Here is a 25,024-nt window from a genome sequence, read left to right as displayed (position 1 = left end):
ACATTTAAGGACTTATTCTGAGCCTTTCAGAGGAGCTAGACTGGACCATCGCAAAAGATAATGATAAAAGTTATAGGGTATGTGGGAAAACTGGGACACTTATACATTGTGGGTAGAATTGTGAACTGATCCAATAATTCCAGAGAGCAATTGATAGTCTCTGGAGACAACAGAACATTACAAAGAATTAGTGCTTGGCCATCAGGAGAGAAGAAGGTTGTCAAGGACAAATAGTTCTTATAAAATATCTTTTGATATTATCATGAGAGGGGGAAATCCTGAATCAGATGGAGAATGGATCTGACATAGATAGCATTTTTCCTATTAGGTGCAGTAAGATTTAGGGGAACAGAGCACAGAGCAAAAAAAAAAAAAAAATAGATGCAAAAGTCCTGAAAATGAGATGCATCAAAATCATGGTCAACAAGAACTCATTAAGTACCCATTATGTGCCAGGCACTGTTCTAAATTCTGGGTTTACAAAGAAAAGAAAAGCATGGCTCCTATCCTCCTGATGATCTCCTCATCAAATGGTAAAGGCAACATGGAGCATAGTACCTGAAATCAGGAAGGCTTAGGTTCAAAACTGGCCTCACTTACTAGTTGTGTGGCCTTGGATAAATCTCTTAAACGCTATTTGTGTCAGTATCTTTAACTGTCAAATAAAGACACTTATAGAATCTAACTCCTAGAATAATTGTGAGAACAAAAAAGATTTATAAAGTACTTAGCACTAGCATATATTAAGTACTAAATAAATGATATTATTATTACAGTATCATTTTAACTATGTATAGAAGAAGCTTGATAGAGGCCATAGTGCTTCAAGTTACTATAGTAACTTGCTATTAATGTTATTATTTAAACTAAAGTTATGAGTATGATCAACTTATTAACAAAGTATAAATTTGCCAAAAAAAATCGGGGCCTAACCTCACCCCCACAAGGCTAAGATGCCTAATGAGTAAGAAAATTCTTTTTTATGACCAAAGGAGGAACACACAGAACAGAGGAAAACATCTTACCATGTTGGGGAAACAACATGATTGGTTGCAAAATCTATAGCATCCTAGGTGTGAGGAACAATATGATTGGTAAGAAAATGAGGATCATGAGCTAAGAACAACTCCTCTTATAATGGAGAAATTCTCATTATTTGAGTACACCTTCAAGGAAAGTTAAGCAATAGTGGACCACACTACCTTGGATTAGTAGATCAGACTTCCTGACATCCACCTGCATCCTTCAAGGATAATATATTTCCTTAAAGCAAGAAGATAGAACAGTGATCAATAGGAGAACTGAATTTCTACACTTAACTCAGAGCCAATAAATTATACATAGGAAAGCTCAATTTCTAAACTAAATTCTGATTGAAATGAAATATGACTAAGGAAATTCACAAAAATGTTGGCTGTGATACAGAATAGAATAAGTGAGAAAATGGAATCAGTTTGGTTTTTCAAAATTCTATTAGTGATGACTCAAATTCAAAATGTGTAATCAAGGACATAGAGAGTCGCATGCTTCAATGAGAGAAGCTCTGTATTTGGACTCAGAGGAGTTGGGTTTGCATCTCAAAAGAAAAATGTTTATTAAATATCTATTATTTGGCCCACACTGTGCTAAGGTTCTTGCAAATAGTATCTCATTTGAGATTTTGGATAAATTCTTAACTTCTCTAGGCCTCATGTGTAAAATAAGAGATTTGACAGCATAGCCTCTAGGGTATTTTCCAGATCTCAAGTTAAGATCTTAGAAAATGCAATGTCTGATTGGAAAAAAGATGAATCTGTCATGCATGATTGATAACACTTGGGTAGATACTTGTCTTCTCAGCCATAAAACATAAAATTATAGAAAATCCAACATGTTGGGTCAAATTTCTTTGGAAGCTTTATGGAAAGGTATGATCAATTACTGCATAAAATAAAAAAATCATGAAGATGTTAGTAAATGTATCTGTGAATGAGAAATCTGATGAGATGATAGATTCACTGTAAAAATTATAAACATTAATATCTGTGTTAGAGTCCTCAATATCAGGTTCTATCTTACTCTTTGATTTTAAAACAGAAAACTGTGGAAGATGAACAAACTCCTAAAAGCATGCAACATTCTAATTAGCTATTTATTCATGATAGGATAATGTAATTCAGACTAATTGTTTTAAATACCTGAGTTTATTTACTGTAATTTATTTATCAAATTATTTTAAAATGTATATGAATTATATCATGAGAAAAATATAACTTTAGACTTATTTTAACTTTTATAAATCTCTAGAACTATGTTGGAAACATTATTATATTAGAATTATTTCAATATAACTTCTCAATAAAATAGCAAATAATATTTTCAATTGACATGGAACTTCCTACTCTAATATGGGATGGTCAGAAACAGATGGAGGTAGTTCATAACTCCAAATAAATACAGAATATTCTATTTAAATCAGCAAATGTCAAGTCACTTGTAACAAAGGGATAAATACAAAGTGTTAAATAAATTAAGATAGGGACACTTGTCTAGGATTTAAATTTTTTTCTACACAAGTAAAACATGACATTCTATGAAAAAAGAGAAAATGGAAAACAATGCTCATAATTATGTGTATGCAGGTTAGAGAAAGAAGGGAAGTGAGAAAACAAAATGACCTGTTCTATAAGTAAATGCCAAGGAATTTTCATTTTTCCATAAATCTAGGGAAGAATCGGATTCAAAACATGTCAAGAAATCCATTTATAAATCTGACACATATATGCTATGTAAACTTATGGAAATCATTTTTGCTTAGTGCTAGAGACAACTCTATACAGTATGAAGAGGAATAGGAGTAGAAGGAATTGTGGTAATCATTTGCATTATATAGCTTAATGTTTCCAAAGCACTTTATAAATATTGTTTTTTATCTTCACAGCAAACCTGAGAGAAAGGTGCAATTATAATATCCACTTTGGAAACCGGGAAACTGATGCAGAAAGATTTTAAGTGTCCATGTTCACATCACTAGGAAGTATATGAAATTGGATTTGAATTCAGCTCTTCTTCATTCAGTTTTCTATTCATTGCATCATACCGCTGCACTTTAGAAAGTGAATTTGTAGAGGGAATTTTCTCTTCCATGAGCTTTCTAAGTGATGAAATTTCAGTTCCAGTTCTTTCACTAGTCCATTTATAAATGTGTATATTTATGTGTGCAAATATATACTTACATGTACATAGTAAATATACACATATTTGAACTATACATATATACATATTTATACACTACATTTATAAATTATAATTATTATGCATTATATATATATATATGTATGTATATATATATATGTAATATATATGTGGGGGGTGTGTGTGTGTGTGTGCATATACATAGATATTTGTCTATGGCATCTATAGCTAACATTTTAGCCATTTTAACTATAACAAAAATTCCTTTGTAACTTACTTGACATTGGATAAAAAGGATGCTTATGTGCTGCAAACTTGTTACATTTATAATTTGAAACGGCTTATATTTAGTGACATTTTGGAAAACCTACTATTATGTTTTCAATGTGGAAACAGGAATGAGTTGACAAATGCGATCAATTAAGACATTGCACATTAAGATCTATAAATATTTAAACTTTATATCAATATAATCTATTATTATTAGTGGTATATGATTAAATGTGCTAATCTAAAAATTAAGCATTGGATTTCTCTCTGAAAATTGTTCCTTAACATCTCCAAACTATTTTACTTTTTGTCATCTGCAATTTGACAAGGAGAATATTACCAACTTATTTACATAAATAGATCTTAATTTCCAAGTTGCAAGAATGGGATAAAATCATCATAGTTTCCAAAGCTGAAACACTCATGTGGAGTTACATATTCATCACTTAGACTGTTGAAATGAATATACTGGTAATGTACCAAAAATTGTTTTGACTTTTGTAGGTAGTAAATATATTGGTCTAAGTAGTTTGACTGATAAGGCAGAAAAGGAATATATGGGGAGGAAAATGTTGTGGAATGGGAAAATAAGGACCAATTTAATTTGAAAATAATAAAAAAAAATTCTTTCCCCTTTGGATGTGAATTGATTAGCTGCTGAGTGGAGTAAGTTAAACAAATGTGTTCCTGAAAAACTGATGAAATGCCTGTGTGAGGATTTTTTTTTAATGTCTGATAAAATTAAAGGATAAACATGAGGGATAAGAAAGAGAACTTAAAGGACCGATTTGGGAACAGACAAATAAAGGTATTATGGCACCTTAGTTCATTTTCATGTGGCTTTTGATTCTTGAGCTTCAAATATTAAAATTCACAAAAGTTAAATAAGAGTTTAGATACCATACTGATTTTTTGAAACAGATTAAATGTGAATTTCATAAATTCTACATTATAAATGAATTAATAAAGAGACTTGTGGTTGCTAATTACTTATGAAAGGAACAAGGACGTCAAAGATTTGCAATCAAGAGATATGAATTGTCCTGAGCAGATGGCTTTTCCCCACAGATATAACTTTCTTTTAGGTATTATAAATGTGTGTACATATATAATATATATATATATATATATACAATGCATACTAATTATACTTTATAAATGTAGTGTATAAATATGTATACATGTATAGCATTTATATGTATATGCACACACATTTATACATATGTAGATGCACAATGTCTATGTGTACATTCATGTAATACATATATAAATATACATACCTGCCTACATAATACATATATACATATATATATATATATATATATGTATATATCTCCATACATGCATATATGTGTGTGTATGTGTGTTCACTCTCCCTTATACAAAATGAGTGCCCTGGTGCTAAAGTGTGATTGACCAAAATACATATATGTTGATTATTCTTTCATTTAACTTATACTGACAAATTATAATGTACTGATTATTACAACTTTTGCTTTGCTATAGTTAGTGTTTTATATTTAAAAATGAAGGATATCATGGTGACTCATTTGGTATAAAGAGAAGGAAAATGAGGACTCAAGAGTTTTATTGGCTTACATATTCTTATATAACAAGGTTATCCAATGGCCTTTGAGAGGATTTGAATTATAGCCACACAGTGTGGTCTAGACCAGTCAATGCAAACTTGGCTATGCTCATAGAGTAGGATCAGAAATCCTTGGAAGCTGCTTTTTCAGAATCCTAAAATATTATTTAATGAATAACACTTCAAAACCAATAGAAACAAAAATAATGTTTCAGTACCCTAAGAAATCAAACACCAAGATTATGTGTCCTTTAATTGCTAGATATTAGTCAAAATTCATGGAGCCTAAAAGAGTCCTGGACTTTGACCTTTAGTTCACTGTTGTATTCTTGGCATTCTGAGGCCTCTCATCTGTGTTTATTTTTATATGTCCTTATTTTTAATATGTCATTTTCTGAAATTAGAGTTTGATGTGCTTCAGAGAAAGTCTGTCTTGTTTTTATATCTATATCCCCACAAATTAGCACAGTGTTTGGCAGAAAATAAGTGCTTAATAAAAAACTTTTCATTCATTCATATTAAATGATGGATATTTATTAGTGTGACTTAAAATATACTCATCTTAAATTAGCATAACTAAGTTATCGTAAAAATTGAACTCAAAAGTACAACCAATAAATAAAGCATGATGAGCTAAAAAAGCACATATAATCACAAAATGTACTTCAGAGAAAATAAGACATTTATTCCACAGGCACAAAATGAGATATTGATTAAAAAAAAAAAAAAACTTTTTTAGCCTTGCAAGCAAAATATTAACTATCCTCCAGCCCTAAAATTTGCCCAAATGTTTTTTTTTTTCTGCCTGTATATTAATGTCAACATACAGCTAGATGTCATTTGCTGCTACTTAGAAAAGGCCTTTTCCTTAGTGAGTAATTTAAATGGCAATGGAAGCTAGAACCACAGTTAATTCAGAGGAATCCAGAAAATAGGGCCCAGTCTCATGCATTCTGGCATAAATGCAAATATATATATATATATATATATATATATATATATATATATATATATATATATATATATATATATATATATATATATATATATATATATATATATATATATATATATATATATATATATATATATATACACAAAAATAGGTAAATGTTACAAATAGCTCTTTGTGGAATGTAGAATCATGTTGTTTCTCTAGAATTGTCTTTCTGAAGATTGACCATTGGATATTACCTCATTGATCTTCTTTACTATGATATTTCACTCCTATCTGTAGCAATCTTGCTATAGATTCTAATCCTACCAATGTTTTCTACGTCTAGCAACTCAGAGGAGTATTTTTATCATCAGCTGTTGATTATAGCTTAATGGATGAGCCATCATATTCCTGAATGGGAAATAATCTGTGAAAGTCTTTCATTGTTTCTCTAAGTGGGAAAGTTTCACCCTATACAGTGATGGTTCATGTTCACCTCATGTCAGGAAGGCATGGGTGGATGAGGAAAGAAAAAGTGAGAGAACTAGCCCCAAAACTTCTTTAGGATCGAATCACATTTCAAGACAGAAAACAACTCAGGGAGAAAGTTTAGTGTAAACTCCTTGAGGACAGTGACTTAAAGTTTTCTTTGCCATGCCCTAGTGGCACCTAGTATACATCTAATAGTGTATTGATAAAGGACAACTTTATCTTAGAACAACTAAAGTTCCTTAGTGAATTGCCTCTATATTAATTATTTGCTGACTGGAGTAAGTGAAGTAAGTTTGTTGCTGAAAAACTGATGAAATATATGGGTAAGGAGTTTTTTAAAGTCTGATAAAATGAAAGCATAAACATGAGAGATAAGAAAGCAAACTTAAAGGACCCCTTTTGGAGAAGATAAATGAAGGTATTATGTTCACTTAGTTCGTTTTCATGTGGCTTCTAAATTATTTGCCTCTAAAATAAGACTTATTACATAAAAGTGTTAGTCAATTAATAGCTCTTATGTCTCCGTCTGTCTGTCTGTCTTTTTGTCTCTCTTTCTCCCTTCCTTTTTCAATCTGTGTGTGTATGTGTGTGTGTGTATATATGTGTGTGTATGTATATATGTGTATGTACGTATATATGTGAATGTATGTATGTGAGTATACATGTATTTATGTATAATTTGGTGTAATTCTTCCTAGCCCCTTGTCTATCCCATATGTATATGTTTAAAGTAAACTGGATGGTACAATTCTTCCTACCCCCTTTTCTATCCCACAGCCATTACATACTTTTTTTGAAACTTGTTTCCTCTTCAGAGATATCCTCAATATCACCATGACTTTTTTTGCACAAAAATGTTTTGGAAGGGATCACACACAGCACGACTGATTAATCTGAACTTTGAAATGAGATAGGAATCTTTTAGAATTACTATCTGGAGCCCTGATGAGAGGTATAGTAGGTCATTTCCTACCTCAGTTGGGAAATGACTGTATTACACAACTAGCCTCAAATTTTTGAATGTTAACTACATTTAGATATTTTCTTTAAAAAAACTTTTCATCTCATTTTTGCATATATGATTTTAAATGGAAAAAATGGAAAGTTTTAAGTAGTCTTTTTGAAATGCGTTTTCTCTTAAGATAGGTGGTCTTATTTCATTAAGAGAATTATTTATTTAAATCATTTTTTACAGAGGTGAAAAGAAAAAAAAAATAATGAAACAATCTGTTTCTTAGTGATAAGTTGCAATGAAGGGATTGTAAATGTAAGAACCTCTTTTAGATGTGGCCCAGTTGGAGGCTTGAGAATTTAGAATATTAATCAAAATATAGATGAACATCAATAGTTAGGAGAATTAATCCTAGAGAAATAGGAAACATTAATAACTGCTATTTCTATAAACTTCCTAATTATTTGGCAAAATGAGAAATACTTAGTATTCTATGATTCAGTTGTTTTCATTTTGGTTCTAATTCTATATGACCCAGTTTGGATTTTCCTTGCAAAGTTACCAAAGTAGTTTGCCATTTCCTTCTCTAGCTCACTTTATAGTTAAAAAAAAATAAAATAACGAGGTAAACAAGATTAAAAGACTTGTCCAAGAGTAAAACAGCTATTAAAGGTGATAGTTAAGATTTGAACTCAGGAAGATGAGTCTTTTTAACTCCATTCCAGCTTTCTATCCACTGCACTCTAAGTCCTGACACGTTTCCTTTGACTTAAAAGAGTATGATTCTTCTGAGTGTTCTTGAGTTATGGTTGTTATAGAGGGTATAAGGGCTTACATTTTAAAACTATTTATGCTTGTCAGAGGAATATTTTTTCTTCAGTTAGGACAATTAGATTCAATTTTGTTTTAAAAAACCACATACATGTATATATATACACACACACACACACACACACACACACACACACACACATATATATATATACACATATACATACATCTACTCACATATATACATACCTTTGTAAATATATAAACACATATACATACATACAACTCATCTAACCATTTTGGAGAGCTATTTGGAACTATGCCCAAGATTTATAAAACTGTAAATACTCTTTGTTCCAGTGAAACTACTATTACGTCTGTATCACAAAGAGAATACAAAAAAGGGGAAAAGACCCCATGTGTAAAAATATTTATAGCAGTTTTGTGTGTGTGTGTGTGTTGACAAACAACTGGAAACTGAGAGGATACCCATTAATTTAGAAATGGCTACAAAAGTTGTGATATAGGAATGTATGTAGTGATTTTTGTTCTATAAGAAATGATGAGCAGACTGAGTTCAGAAAAGTCTGGAAAGACTTGAATGAACTATTGCTGAGTAAAGTGAGAAGAAATAGATTCATGATTTAGACATAAAGGGTAATACACTAAAAAATTGAGAACAAGGGATACTTTATCTGTCAGATTTTGGAGAAAAGAGGTCTTTATGACCATACTCTATGAAATGCAAAAATGGACAATTTTGGTTACAGTAAACTAAATAGCTGATTTTTGTGCACACACATACACATACACACATGCAAAACAAACAAACAAAACTATAAACAAACACCTAACATAGCCAAGATTACAAAGGAAGCAAAAAGCTGGGAAACAAGTTTTACAATGTTTCTAATAAAGGCATTTTGTTCTAAAATATGTAAAGGACTGAGACAAATTTATAAGAACGAAAGTCACTCCCCACTTGATAAAGGGTTAAGGATATGAAGAGACAATTTTCAGATAAAGAAATGTCACTTATAGCCATATGAAATATGTTTTAAATTATTATCAATTAGAGAAATGAAAATTAAAACAACTCTGAGGTATTACCTCATCCCTATCAAATTGACTAAGATGACAGGAAAAGACAATGATAAATATTGGAGGGGATTTGGGATACCTGGGAGACTGTGCTGGTGGAGTTGTGAACTGATCTTGCCATTCAGGAGAGTAATTTGAAACCAAGCCCAGAAGGCTATAAAAGTGTGCATATCCTTTTATCCAGAAGAATCACTACTAAGTCTGTATCCCAAAAATATCATAAAAGAGGAAAAAAACGACCCACAGCTGCAAAAAATGTTTGTAGCAGCTCTTTTTATAGTGGCAAGGAATTGGAAATTGAGTGGATGCTCATCATTTGGAGAATGGCTAAACAAATTGTGGGACTGGAATGTATGTAATTTTTTATAAGAAATGATGAACAGATGAGCAAAACAAATTATTTCAAAAAAATCCTGGAAAGACTTGAATATACTGATTCTGAGTGAAGTGAGCAGAACCAGGAGAACATTGTACAAAATTACAGCAAGCTTGTGTTTATGATTAATTATGATAGTTAGCTTTTCTTGACATTATAATCATTTAAGACAATTCCAATAAGCTTGGGATGGAAAAAGCCATCCTCAGCTGGAGAAAGCACTGTGGAAACTGAGTGCTGATTGAAGTCTATTATTGTCACTTTTTAATTTTATTTCTTGTTATTTCTTGTGCTTTTCTCCTTTTCTTCTGATTTATCTTTCACAATGTGACTAATAAGGAAATACGTTTAAAATGATTGTACATGTATAACATATATCAGATTGCTTGCTGTCTTAGGGAAAGGGAGAGTAAGAAATGGAGGGCAGACATTGGAACTAAAAACTCTTACCAAAAGGAATGTTGATGACTATCTTTACATGTAATTAATTGGAGAAAATAAAATATTATTAAGTAAAAGTAAAAAAAAAAACTTTACATGTATAATTGGAAAAAAATAATATTAGGTACAAAAGTAATATGGAGGACAAATAGATTCATAAGCAGATAAATTTTAAATGACAATAATAGAAAAAACATGAGAAGTTATACTTCTTGAATCATATATATTTCATATAAATTCTGCTTTTGCTCAGTCAATTGAAGCAATACTAATATGTCTTCACATCAGAATATGATGTGGGTAAATGAGCTTGAAATGACTATAAAGTGTTGTTTTTACCAAATGGTATAAATGCTCACAGATGCTCTGTATAGTGGCATCAGATTTCATCACTGTTTCAGAGGCTTTCCGAATATTACAGGAGATCAAGATTGTCAGAAATGTAACATATGCTGTTCTACAATGTATAATTAACTCCTTTGATCCTGTTGGATCTGTTCACTGCCACAGAAGTCAACCTTCCCCTCATCCCATCTGTCTCTTATCATGGGACTCATTGTTTGATTGTGATAACATGACAAGAAATCACGGAGAAGCCGGAGACCTTACTCATTTTACACAATGAACTTAGTTAATCTTTGTATGCAAACTTATTATTCTATTCAAATAGGAATAATCAGTCTAATTATTACCTTCTTTCCCTGAGGGGTATTAAAACATATCCCATGGAACTATAAAGTGAGAAAAGAGGAGAAAAAAAGTATTAGGAATACTAAACAGAAATTGAGGCCTCTAAGTAAAAATTTCCAAAATAACTTTTTTCTTTACTCTTAGCAAAATTAAATAAAAAACAAATATACAAAAATCAATACTCTCTTCTCTGAGTCCATATCTCTGTTTATTCCTATATTTTTTGTTTTTCTTTGTTTTACTCTTTGTCTTCCCTTTTTTCACTCTCTCCTTCCTTCCTTCTTTCCCTCTATCCCTTCCTTCCTTCCTTCCTTCCTTCCTTCCTTCCTTCCTTTCCTTCCTTCCTTCCTTCCTTCCTTCCTTCCTTCCTTCCTTCCTTCCTTCCTTCCTTCCTTCCTTCCTTCCTTCCTTCCTTCCTTCCTTCCTTCCTTCCTTCCCTTTCTTTCTTTCTTTCTTTCTTTCTTTCTTTCTTTCTTTCTTTCTTTCTTTCTTTCTTTCTTTCTTTCTTTCTTTCTTCATAATATCTGTCTCTCTCTCATACTCACACACAAAATCCACATACCTTTTCATATTCCATATGCATGCCAGAAACATATTCTCCCTCAAAAACCAAAAGAAAGAAAGAAAGAAAAAAAGTATCTTGAAGAGTGTGACCCAAGTAGTTCTTGTGGGTAAGTATAGCATTTTATGTAATTTTAGGTACTCTTCATAAATTTGTAGAAACTCATTAGCTAAACCTAGTATCAGAGGACATGGTTTGCTAACTACATAATTTTATTTCCCTAAGATTAATTTAGTGTCTAGCCCATAGTAACTGCTTAATAAATGCTTATTGACTGAATATGCTGCTGGAGAATCCTTACGAATATTTTTACTTTTTTTTCCTTAATAAATGAGCTCTTGGGAAGAAGAGATTGTGAAGAAAAACATACATGAGACAGTAAAAATTCTGACAATTTTCTGAAATTGTTCCTACTTCTCACTGAAAAGTGTCAAAGATCAAGCATTCCATTAATACCAGTGTTAAACTGCAATTCTGTGAACTAAGTCGTATGTTGTATCAGTGAATAATTTGTTTTGTTTGTTTGTTCATTTTTTCAGAGCTATGTTTTTTGGAAGATTACTTACTGTATTGCTATGCTTGCATTAAGATTTTTTTTTTCCTATAGAGTAGTAAGCCAGTCACTCTCCTCACTTTTTTTTCTTTCTCCTCTCCTTGCCCCTGTCCTTTCTTTCATTTTGGTTTCAGAAAAAAAAAAAAAAAAAAAGATATTTTTAAATATTATAGAATAAACATGATTTTAAATAGTTTATGTAAATATATTCTGAATAATTAATGTTAAAATACAATACTTTTGATTTAATAAAACATGCCTCCAAAACTTGAATATCACTAAGATAACATCACTAGTATAACTACTTTGTTCTGATAATCATGAAATTGGAGCTTTTCATGATGGGGCTGGTTGACTACTTCACCAGCATTGTTGAAGTCAGTGATTTTTTTTTTTAATTGACTACTTGGATCTGACTGATTTGTTCAAAATATATAGACAAGTCTTAGAGAAAATAAGATCATAAAAAAATCTGAAACTTTGTATTTTGTGATAAAAACAGATAGGTGTCTAAATGTTATTAAAAACTTGGAAAATACAATTGGAGAATTACATTATTATTGCTATTATTTTTAATGGAACTGAAAAGCTGCTACATTGTATTCTCAGAATGAAATTCTTTTCAGATGGATTACAAAAAAGTTCTTGATTTCTTTAGGGAAAAGAACTCATATTAACTAGGAAGAAATAAAATCTTGAAGAAATGGAACTCAGCTTTTCTTTAGCACATTGAACTTTTTATGTAACTAATAAATTTATTTATTATTCTTATAAAACCAATCCCGACACTGTTCTGATTTTGATCTAAGGAACTAAATTCATTTTCTAAATTCTGCTGTATTGTGACATTTAACCTTATAAAACTGATAGAATTTTGTCATGAGGAACAAAAGAGTTTTCATTTATAATAAGCACATTCTACTTCATCTGTAGTTATTTTAGAAAAATTATTTATAAATATTATCTTTAGTCAGACAGAATTCTTATAAAACCATATACCAGACAATGAGCTGCTTGATTCATTGTTAGAAAGGATGCTACATGACACAAAATTTGAGAAAAATATAAAGGATTCTTTAGAATACTTGTACTACTACTTCATAGTGTTTCAATACTGAATCCCAAATGCAGGAAAATTAAAGAAAAAGCTTTTCTTAAATATTTGAAACTGAAGCATATTAACATTTTACTAAATTTCCTTCTCATGGACATTTTTTCGGGGGGGGGCTGTTTTTTGTGTGTGAAAAACAAAAACTATTAATAATTGAATGATCTACATATACAGATTTCCTTCTGTAAAAATTAGGCACTTTCCTATAAGAACATGAGATGTATATAAAATATGTGATATGCAATAGAATCCACATTTATATGGTTATACATGTCATAGGAAAGGTATTAGAGTAGAAGAAAACATTCAAGAATTAAAACAAATAGCCCAGCAAGAGGAATTGGAATACTCTTATTTGGGTACTATAGTAAGATAGGAAAGACAAAATCTCATATTCTTGTATATAATATTATGTCTGTGGTGTATATTTAACTAAGTTGTAATTATTATAAGTTATAACTTATAAATAAGCCTCTCATTCCAAATGTATGTTCAGGCAGCATGATGTAGGCTAAAGGGACTTGGCTTTGAAGCCAAGAATACCTACATTTAAGTTCTATCTCTGACACTTACTGGTAAGTCACATCTGACACCTGGGCAAATTAATTAACAATAGTGCAGATCGCTAAGATTTGAGATCCAAGAAAGAAATGACCTGTATATGTAGAAAGAGGTTTTCTTACCTTTGAATCAAATCTCAGACCAAGTATCTGTTCTTAGATATTAAACAATTTGCATTCTTCACCAGCAATAAAATTTAATTCTAAAATTGAAATCTACTCTTGAGCCCAGTTTATCTGAATATGATAGATAATTTAGGCAATTAGAAACATTATGGAGGAGCTTTTAAGATAATTCTCCCAGTGATTTTATTTACTCAACTCATTCCATAGATATCAACATAAAAAAAACAAAAACTCCCTAAACAGGAAATGAGATTTTTGATATTAAACAAATTTTGAATATAATTTATTATGAAATTTTTAAGAGAACACATTTTCTAGATGGATTTTATCACAACTATTAATTGCACTTCATAGCCATTTTCTTCTATGTGAGCTCCATGTGGAAGACTTATACATAATAATTCTTCATAAAGATAAGGATAGAAAACTCATTGATTTTTCTTCATATGCTAGAAACATTTAAAAATCCTATTCACTACTTAATCTTTTTAAGTGCAATAAAGCATTAGACATTTATGGATCTACATTTTCTTCTTATATGCTGAAAGGAATAATTTTTCTGGATCCATCTATTTGAATTGATTCTTCATTTAAAAACATGGGATTTATCATTTTTTAAATCCCAAGAAATTTTTCTTCCATTCCTAAAAGTTCATTGTCTGACTCAAGCTTTTCTTCTCTAGCTCAATTCCAGCATTGTTAACAGGATACTTCTATATGCATGTTGATATTCCCCCAGATTCCTTGTACTCCCATTTATTTAATATTCTCAACTCCCATGAATTTTTCCATCACTCTCCCTTAGCTAAAAATAGAAATATTCATACTTTTAAATTTTGTTTTCATCTAAATGTGTCCAATTTCCATGATCATGAAATCTGAAATTAGTTTTATGATGTCCTTTAATTTCATCTTTTGATAAGCTTTACTTTTTTAAAACCTATTCTTCATCCTGTTATCTTCAATCTAGGCAACTCATAGTACTTTTCCACTTCATTACCCCTACTCAGATAATAGTCTTCTCAATTTAAACTTTTTACTTAATCAGACAAATTGTATATTATCCTCTTGGAGGATTTGTTTCCTTATCCTGTCATCAGAACTAAATACTTTCCACTAGAATCTTTACTGGATCTTGTGTTGAAAAATGGAACACAACTGTGATAACTGCATTTATTACATCTTTCCCCTTCCCCCAAAAAACAACTGGACTCTCATAGAAGCAAAACAATACTTTTGCACTTCCCCAATCAGTTAATTATGTCATTTATCATCATTGTTCCATGCTTCCTCTTTTCTCCTTAAGCTTCTCTCAGCTCTGTTTCCCAATTATCTCAAATTTAGACCAAATTACATTATTTGGAAAGAAAATTGAGGCATTTATCCAAGATATCCCTCAGAGAACTTCTCTTCTCAGAAATCTTTTGCATTATATACTACTATCTCTTCCTTAATTAATCTCTGAAGAAAAAATGGCCTCTTAGTTCTAAGGCCATTTCTATTTGTATCTATATTTTCATCTTCATACACTCCATTGTGTGCTCTATGAGTTTGCTCTGCCTATTCCACATGAAACCTTGCTTTCCTCACATTTACCTATTAGAAAACTTGAATTTCTTCTGAACCCACCACAAATAACACTGTCCACAGTTAATCATTTTCCTCTACCATAGCAGTAGGATCTTTCTCTCAATTATATTTTATAGATACTTATTTATATAGATCTCTACATCACTAGAATATGAATTCCTTGAGGATGAATTTTTTTCTTTACTTTTTCTATGTATCTCTAAATCTTCACGTATTATTTGGCACATAAAAGCCAAATTGATTATAATGATATATTGTTTAATCCTCTTTCATCTTATCTAGAAGATGATCACAGCTAATTATCATTCTCTCTCTCTTTCTCTCTATGAGTGTGTCATTTCTCACTGTTTCCTTCTACCTATAAATATCCATGTTTTAAAATAGATTCTAACAAACTTATTAAAACTTACTATACTCACTGGCTATAATTCTATATTTCTCCTCCCTTCCCCCCCACCAGATTCTTTGAAAATATTATCTACAATATCTGCCTCTACTTTTTTTTAAGTTGTAGTAAATTTTTTTATCTTTAATACACATTGCTTTATGAATCATTTTGAGAGAGAAAAATCAGAGCAAAAGGTAAAAACCATGGGAGAGATTAAAAAACAGAAAAAAAAAAAGAAGTGAACATAGCATATTGATTTATATTCAGTCTCCTTAGATCTTTTTTCTGGATGCAGATGGCATTTTCTCTTAAAAGTCTATTGGGATTGCTTTGGATCACTGTATCACTGAGAACAACCAAGCTTTTTTTTATTTATTATACATTCTTGCTGCTACTGTATACAATGTATTGCTGGTTCTGCTTTTTTCGCTCAGTATTAGTTCATATAAATCTTTCCAGGACTTTCTATATCAGCTTCTTCTTCATATTTTATAGAATAATATTCAATTACTTTCATGTACCACAGCTTTTTCAGACATTCCCCAATGGATGAACATACATTCCTTTTCCAGTTCTTTGCTACACATCAAGAGCTGCTACAAACATTTTTGCACATGTAGATCATTTTCCCACATTTATTATTTCCTTGGGATACCAACCAAGCAATGGCACTACTGGGTATGATATGCACAGTTTTAGAGTTCTTTAGACCTAGCTACAGATTGCACTCCAGAATAGTTGGATCATTTCACAACTCCATCAACAATGCATTAGTTTACCAGTTTTCCCACATCCCCTCCAACATTTATCATTAACTTTTCCTGTCATCTTAGTCAATCTGATAGAAATAAGTTGATACCTCAGAGTTGTTTTAATTTGCATTTCTCTAAAAATAGTGATTTAGAGATTTTTTTTTCTTATAAGTTTAGATGCTTTAATTTCATCCTCTGAAAATTATCAGGGGCAGTTAGGTGGCGCAGTGGATAGAATGCCAGCCCTGAATTCAGGAGGACCCGAGTTCAAATTTGGTCTCAGACACTTAACATTTCCTAGCTGTGTGACCCTGGGCAAGTCACTTAACCCCAGCCTCAGGAAAAAAAAAAAAAAAAGAAAATTATCAGTTTATATCCTTTGCCCATTTATCAGTTGGGGATTGACTTGTATTCTTAAAAATTCAACATAGTTCTTTATATATTTTAGAAACACTATCAGAAACACTTGCAGTGAATTTTTTTTCCAGCTTTGTTCTAGCATTTTAATATTGTTTGTGCCAGTTTTGTTTGTGAAAAAAAAATTAATTTAATGTAATCAAAGTTGTCCATTTTGCCTCTCATAATGTTCTTTAGTTCTTCTTTAGTCATAAATTACTTCCTTCTCTGAAGATCTGGCAAATTATCCCTTGCTCTCCTGATTTGCTTATAATATCACACTTTATGCACATATCATGTATCCCTATTGATCTTATGGTGTGTGAGATATAGGTCTATGTCATTTCTGACATATTATTTTCTGTTTATTTTTCTGCAAATTTTATCAAATAGTTACTATCCCAGAAATTGGAATTTAGGAATTTATCAAATACCAGGTTGCTATAAGTCTTGCTTATTGTGTCATTGATCCACCACTCTATTTCTTAGCCAGTAAGTACCAAATGGTTTTGATGACTGCCACTTTATAATATAGTTTAAGGTTTGGTACTGCTAAGCCACCATCCTCTGTGTTTTTTTTTTCCTTTAATTCCCTTGATATTCTTGACCTTCTGTTCTTCCAGAAGAATTTTGTTATTATTTTTTCTGCTTTCTCTTCTATCCTGCCCTTTCTCTTAGAGTGTTGAGAATAATCTCATACTATCAGTTAAAAAAAAATAAATCAAAGTTATTTCATTGCTGTTTCTTTTTGAAGTGGCAAACTTTACCTTTATCTTTTTACAAGTCATTTTACAACTTAAATCAACTTCATTTATGTGAGTCATATCTGTAATACTTTTCTATTTTCATATACCAAATTTGCTATATTATCAAGTAAAGTGCTAGAAAGACAAGCACAGGATTGTTCTAGAACAGTGACAAAATTATTGAAGATGTTGGTACATTTTTATATTAAATAGAAAGACAAGTTGAAACCAAAAAAAGGAAAATATGAACATAAAAAGGGTTAAAGAAAAAGATACAAAATAGCATTTTCCTATCACAATATGAAATTCATAGAAAATGTATGAAACACAATAAGCATTACATATAGTAGGAATAGAAACCTTCCCAATAAGGGGTAAAATGAGGATGCCACTTATCACCCATATTGTTCAATATTATACTAGAAATGTTATTTTCAAGAGTAAAAGAAGAAAAAGGAGAAATTAGAGTTGGCAATGAGGAAACAAAACTCTTTGTAGATGATATGATGGTATATTAGAGAATCTTAATGAATCAAGAAAAACCACTGAAAACAATCAACAACTTTGTCAAAGTTTCAGATTATAAAATAAACACAAATATTATCAGCATTTCTGTATGATACCAACAAAGTCCAGCAGCAAGAGATAGCAAGAGAAATCCCATTTTAAATAATAAAGACAATATAAAATATTTGAGAATCTACCTATGAAGACAAATCCAGGTATTATATGAACATAATTGCAAAACACTTTTCACAGAAACTGTGAGATTTAAGCAGTTGAAAAAATATCAGTTGCTCATGGGTAACCTAAGATAACATAATAAAAATGAAAATTCTATCTAAATTCATCTGCTTATGTAATGACATACCAATCAAAGTTACTTTGTAGAGCTAGAAAAAAATAATAAAATTTTATCTGGAAGAATAAAAGTTCAAGAATATCAAGTTAATTATTATTTTTAAATGCAAAGGAAAGTGGTCTCATCATACCAGACCTAAAACTATAATATAAAGCAGTTATCACCAAAATTACTTGATACTAATTATCTAGGAAATAAAGTGCTAGTTCCATAGAACAGGCTAGATACAGAAGAAATTATAGTAAATGACTATAATAATCTACTGTTTCATAAACCCAGACTCCAACTTCTGGGATAAGAACTCATATTTGATAAAAAGTTCTGGAAAATCTGAGAAAATGGTACAGTAGAATAAATCATCAATTAATCTGATTTTAATAAAAAGAAAAGAAAGAAGGAAATAATGTATCCGGTGAATTATTAAAGTTAAAAAGTAAAGGGGTTAAATGACTACCAATAAAGCAGAAATTAAAGAAATTTTTAGAAAATATTTTACCCAATTATATGCCAATAAATCTGATAATCTGGGCAAAACCAGTGGGTATTTATGAAAACATGAATTAATGATTAACAGATCAGGAAATAGAAACTGTAAATAACCTCATCTTAGAAGAAATTGAAGAAACCCTTATCAAAGTCCCTAGGAAAAAAAAAATTCCTATCACCAGATTTATTCACAAATGAATCCTACCAAATATTTAAAGGAAAATTAATTCTAGTACTATATGAAGTATTTGAAAAAATAGGCAAAGCAGAAGCTATATTAAATTCTTTTTATGACACAAATATGATACCTTAATCAGACATCTCCTTGCCCTGATAATTCTAGAATTTGGCTACAATTAATATTGACGTTTTTATTTTAGAATTTCTTTCAGATTATTGATAAAGCCTTTCCATGTCAATTTTACCCTCTGGTTCTAGAATATCAAAACAGTTTTGCTAGATAATTTCCTGAAAAGTGCTGCCCAGACTTTTTTTTATTATTATAATCATTAGGTAGTTCAATAATTATTAAATCATCTCTCCTGGATCTATTTTTCAGAGCAGTTGTGTTTCTTTTTTTCAATGAAATATTTTATATTTCTTTCCTTTTAAAAATTTTGTTTGATAGGTTCTTGATGTCTCATGAAGTCATTAGTTTCCATATGTGCCTACTTTTCCATTTTGGCCAGTTCTACTTTAAAGGAACTATTTTTATATAAGATTTTTTTTCATTTGTCCAATTCTATTTTAAGGAGGTTCTTTTTTTTTTTTTTTTTTTTTTTTTTTTTAACTAAGCTTTTATGCTTTCTTTTCCTAGCTGTTGATTATTTTTTCAAGATTTTCTTGTTTAGCTCTTATTTATTTTCCAAATTTTTCATCTACCTCTCTTTCTTGATTTTTAAAATCTTTTTTGAGCTGTTCTAAGAGGCCTTTTTGGATATGAAACCAATCTATATCCCTCCTTGAGGCTTTTCACAGTGTTGACCTCTTCTTCATGTTTTGATCTTCCCTATCACTATACTGGCTTTCTATGGTTGGGATTCTTTTTGTTTTTTGTTTTATGGTTTTTTTTCTTTTTTCTTTTTTTGTTTTTTTTTGGTAAAGTTATGCTTCTAGAACACTAGGGAACACTGTACCAAGGTTCTAATACTGGGAACCTGGAACTTGGTCACTGTTTTCAGGTCTGGAATGTCAGGTGCTAGAGGCTTGCTCACTGAGCTGCAGTGACCTGGACTAGTCATAGTTATGGGCTGATTGTGCCTATTGTTCCAGGACTGCAATTTACTTTCTGCACTGGGTCTGGAGGCCTCACATATGGCTTCCTGTGCCACTAGTCTGATGAGTCAGAATCAAGGGTGCTACTATGTGTTGTGGCTAAGAGCTTCCTGCTGGCTTGCTTGGACACTATCTGTGTTGGGCTGTGCTCTGCTTTTTATTCAAGGGAGTAAAGTCCTTTTAAGTGAAATAGGCTGGAAAGTTGTTTCATCCTGTTTTTTGGTGGTTGTTACTGTTTGTGGTTTCTGTTACTCCAGAATCTGTTTAGACCTCTTTTGTTGTTGCCCCTTGTACAATATTGCTAATCTGTATTCATAGTATTTCAGGCTTTTTATTTACCAGATTTAATCCTTTGAAACAATTTATCACTTATCATTCTTATTAATAGGAATGTTATTTATCCCATAAATAGACATTCTGAGGATTTTCAGTATTAACTTCAATTTAAGTTGGACTTTTGCAATAAGAAGCTCATGATCTGAGCCACAGACATCTTGAGGCTTTATAAAGAGCATCTCTTTCTTAGGCTACAAATTAATATGAGTAATCTGGTTTTGCCTATGTGTATGTGGAGTTACCTCTTGGATTGTTGAAAATTTGTTATGGTGAGTTATGTTGATGAAAATTGATTTTAAAATTGAGAATGTAGATCGTAGAGAAATCTGTATATTAGGAAATATCTGTAGTTTAGGATAACATTTTACAAAATTTCTTATTATCTCCTAGTAGACATAATAGAGAGATTTTGGAATAGGAAAAAAATACACAATTGGTTGCATTTGGAATTGATTGAATTCCTGAAAAGGAAAAAAAAATGATAATTGTCTTAAGAGATTATTTACAATAAACTGTTTTGGGATACTGTATATGGTCTGATATTCTTCAATATGTTTTGCAATTGACAATGAAAAAGGCATATAAGGTATGCTGATGAAGTCTGTAAATAACATGAAAAAAGGAGGAACAGATATTGGACAATAGAATCAGTAACCAAAGATATCCAAACTGTCCGAAGAGGATAGGTTGGAATTTAATACAGCTTTATTATATGATTAGTGCTGTCCTTTTCTATCCATGAAGTTCTACAATCCCTAGGTCACACTAGATTATTTATTAACTTAAAAGGAAAAATTAGTTATTTATCAAAAGCAAACTTGAATAGAAATATTTTTTATTTAAAGTTTTTTTTATTTTTAAAAACATATACATGGATAATTCTTCAATATTAGCCCTTGCAAAATCTTGTGGTCCAATTTACCTCCCTTTCCCCCATTCTCTTCCCTAGATGGCAAGTAGTACAATATATGTGTAACATGGTAGAAATATATATTAAATCCAATATATGTATACATATTTATACAATTATCATGCCACACAAGAAAAAAAAAAAAGAGAAGCAAAATAAAATGCAAGCAAGCAAGAACAAAAAGAATGAAAATGCTATGTTGTGAACCACATTCAGTTCCCACAGAACTATTTTTATGATAGTCAAATAAGAATGATGATCTGAATTCAGTATTTGCTTTCTACTCCCCTAACTTCATTTTCTAAGTTCAAGTCTGTTTTTCCCTCAAGAAGAAACATTTTACTCAGAAGCTGCATTTTTTCATTACAAAAAAATGCACACTCATCTATTTTATTTTTTGTAAACAGGTTTACTTTGAGTTTGAGAATGGAGGCTTCTCTTTCTACATTGAATACATAATTTAAGTGTACTTTCACCCTCCTTTGACATTCCATGGGTCTTCATCTTTGTCATGTACTAATCTACTATTTCAGTTTTTAAAAAGACTAGAAAAAAGATCAGAAACAACTCATTTTGTTCATATTACCAATATAGGATATGACTTACATAGGTTATTTGTGTTATAGAGAGACTACAGATATAGATGTGTTAAAAGTCTGTTAAGACAGATTTGTGTTTGATAGATGTGTCAAAATAGGAAAAAAATTTTAAAAAGGTGTTTCTAATCATAACAATGAGATATCATTACACTATTATTTATATAAAATTATAAATATCATATATAAAACAAAGACATAAAAATGCTATGATAAAGTGCATATGTCTGTTAAATATATACACACATGCATATACACATATGCATATGTATTATATGTATATATCACATGAGGTATATATACATAAAATGCATATTACATATATGTATGCATATGTATATATGTTTATGTCATATGATGAGTTCCCCAACCATGCATACATACATACATACATACATACATACATACATACACAGACATATATAAGGGTATATATATATATATATATATATATATATATGTGTGTGTGTGTGTGTGTGTGTGTGCATATCCATATCTATATCTATATGTAAATACATATATATATATATATATATATATATATATATACATTCTAATACATTATATACACTAAAGGTAGATCTGTATCTATTGCATATATGTGTGCATAAATATATTCATATGTAATGCACACTATATATATATATGCATGGATATGTATATATAGGTAAATGTATATGTATCAATCAAATAAACTTTCTTTGAAGTACTTAAATAATTATAGCATTAAGGATGTAACATAGGAAAGTTAATTAGGATCACAGTAAACCTTAAATTTACAATTAAAATACATTTTTATTTTAGCTCAAATAAAATTTTTTGCAGGAATGTATGTGATAATTTTTATTATTTTTACTATTTACAATATTACATCAAAATAAAAAAATACATTCCCCTGACTTACAGATTAATTTGAATATTCTAAGAGAAGAACAAAATGAGCTATTAAAATGCTAAGTCAACGAAAATTAAGGGTATGAAAATAAGATGACTCTGTTGGCCAGATGACGAAGAAAATCAAGTAAAGATTTGGAACATTTTCTAAAGCTGCTTGAAATAATTTAAATCCTAAAATATTTTCTTCTTCAATCAACTATTTGATCACCGTCACTACACTCACTAGAATCATTAGGGAGATTGAACCCAAAGCATCTCTTTGCCAAAGTGAAGTGATAACATCTATCATAGTGTACAGATAAAACACTTAGGGCAATCTGGTTAAAAACATTTTATTAGTATACTTTATATCTTGCAGTATGCTCCGTTCTATGGTAAATCTATTAAGATTAAATTTATATCAATATAAAAAATGCCTCTGACATTTAATACAGGTCACAAATGCAGATGGCAAATTTTTTGTGAATTATTGTTCTAGAAAATCTTCCAAACTGCTTAAAAAACAACAACAACAACAACAACAAACTCCTATTTGTCTGGAGCTTAGAAAAATTGGTTAACAAACACATGAAACTGAATCTACTGTTAGCTTCATCTCAAACTCATTGCAACTTGGGAGAAATTATCAAATCATATCTTCCAAGACTTGTTTTTGAGAACCCATAATTACAAATACTCCACAATAATTGATCAAAATGGGATTTTTATAGAAGTAAAATTCCAAGTGTTGATAATTTTATTGGATTAGTGAATCTCAACAATGAATTAATACTATTACCAAATGCAACCTTAAAATGAATAAATAACATGAGAGTCTCCACAACTAGAGAACTGGCAATCCTAATTTACTTTGCTATGGGGAAACCATATTTAGAATAGTATACTTTGTTCTTAGGACCATCTTTTGAGAAGGAAATTCTAGCTAGAGCTAGAAATGGGCTACTGGGATGATGAGATTGTTAACTATGATACACTAGAATAAGATGAGGATTTATGGCTGATAGGCTGAAAGGATTCTATTACCATGATTTGAAAGGTTGCCACATGGAAAGCTTTTACTTATTTACTTAGTGTTAAAGGGCAAATTTAGGATCAAGATGTAGAAACTGCAGAAAAATTAAAGCAAACAAACAAAAAAAAACATATTTAAGCATCAGATAAGGAAAAAAGAGAACTTCATATTTATTAGCAAATGCCTATATCTATATCTATATCTATATCTATATCTATCTATCTATCTATCTATCTATATATATATATATATATACAGAAACATATATACATATATATATATTTAGGTTTGGGTGTGTATATGTTTATTTATAGACACACAAATATGTGTATAATATTGAATGAATTTTTAAATGAATAGGTTACTCATTTTTATTACATGTAGCATTTTTCTACAATATACAATCATGCTGCTCAGTTTATGGACTATTTTTCTATTTGGGCTTAAATCTTTTTGTTTCCTCCTCTCTCAACTATGCACCTTCACATATTTCTCAATGGAAGCTAGTGAATCCATGAGATATCAATAAACAATAAAATAATGCTAAAATAATGAAAGAAAATAGAGAAAAATATGAAATATCTCATCAGAAAAACAGTTAAACTGAAAAATATTTTAAGGATATGGATCAGGTTACCTGAAAAATCATAATCAGAACAGCCCAGATCTCACATTTGTAGATTATTACTAAGAAATTATTAAGGAAAAATTCCCTAATTTTCTAGAACTATAGGGTAAAAAAGAAATTGAAAGAAGTCACCAACTACCTCCTGAAAGAGATCCCAAAATGAAAACTCCTGGGAATATTATAACCAAATTTCAGAGGTTCAAGATGAAAATCTAAAAAGAAAAGAAAGCTAAAAATAAAATAATAAAATTTAAAATTTAAAAGACAACAGCTAGAAATTTTTCTTTTAAATATAGGGGAGAGAGAGACACAGAGAGAGAGAGAGACAGAGAGAGACAGAGAAAGGAAGGAAGGGAGAGGGAGAGAGAGAATCAACTTATTAATGAAAGTTTTTCTTTTGTTTTATTGTTTTTTTTTTATATTTCAACAGAACTTGAAGAGAAAGG

General features: G+C 30.3%; 1 protein-coding gene across 8 annotated transcripts in view; it reads right to left on the bottom strand.

Moving 5' to 3' along the window:
• The window catches only part of CDH18 (cadherin 18), an 860,832-nt gene that overhangs the window by 600,353 nt on the left and 235,455 nt on the right, over positions 1-25,024 (bottom strand). For 2 of the 8 annotated variants that reach the window (XM_074279088.1, XM_074279093.1), the window contains exon 2: positions 1,203-1,263. The exons of the other annotated variants lie outside the window; for them this stretch is intronic. The gene's annotated coding sequence lies outside the window, so the exon portion shown is untranslated. The remainder of the gene's footprint in view (positions 1-1,202; positions 1,264-25,024) is intronic. 8 annotated transcript variants of the gene reach the window in all.

Source organism: Sminthopsis crassicaudata, chromosome 1 (assembly GCF_048593235.1).
Source record: "Sminthopsis crassicaudata isolate SCR6 chromosome 1, ASM4859323v1, whole genome shotgun sequence".
Lineage (NCBI taxonomy): Eukaryota > Metazoa > Chordata > Mammalia > Dasyuromorphia > Dasyuridae > Sminthopsis > Sminthopsis crassicaudata.
The sequence above is the reverse complement of the archived record's forward strand: the minus strand, read 5'-3'. Positions and strand labels throughout refer to the sequence as shown.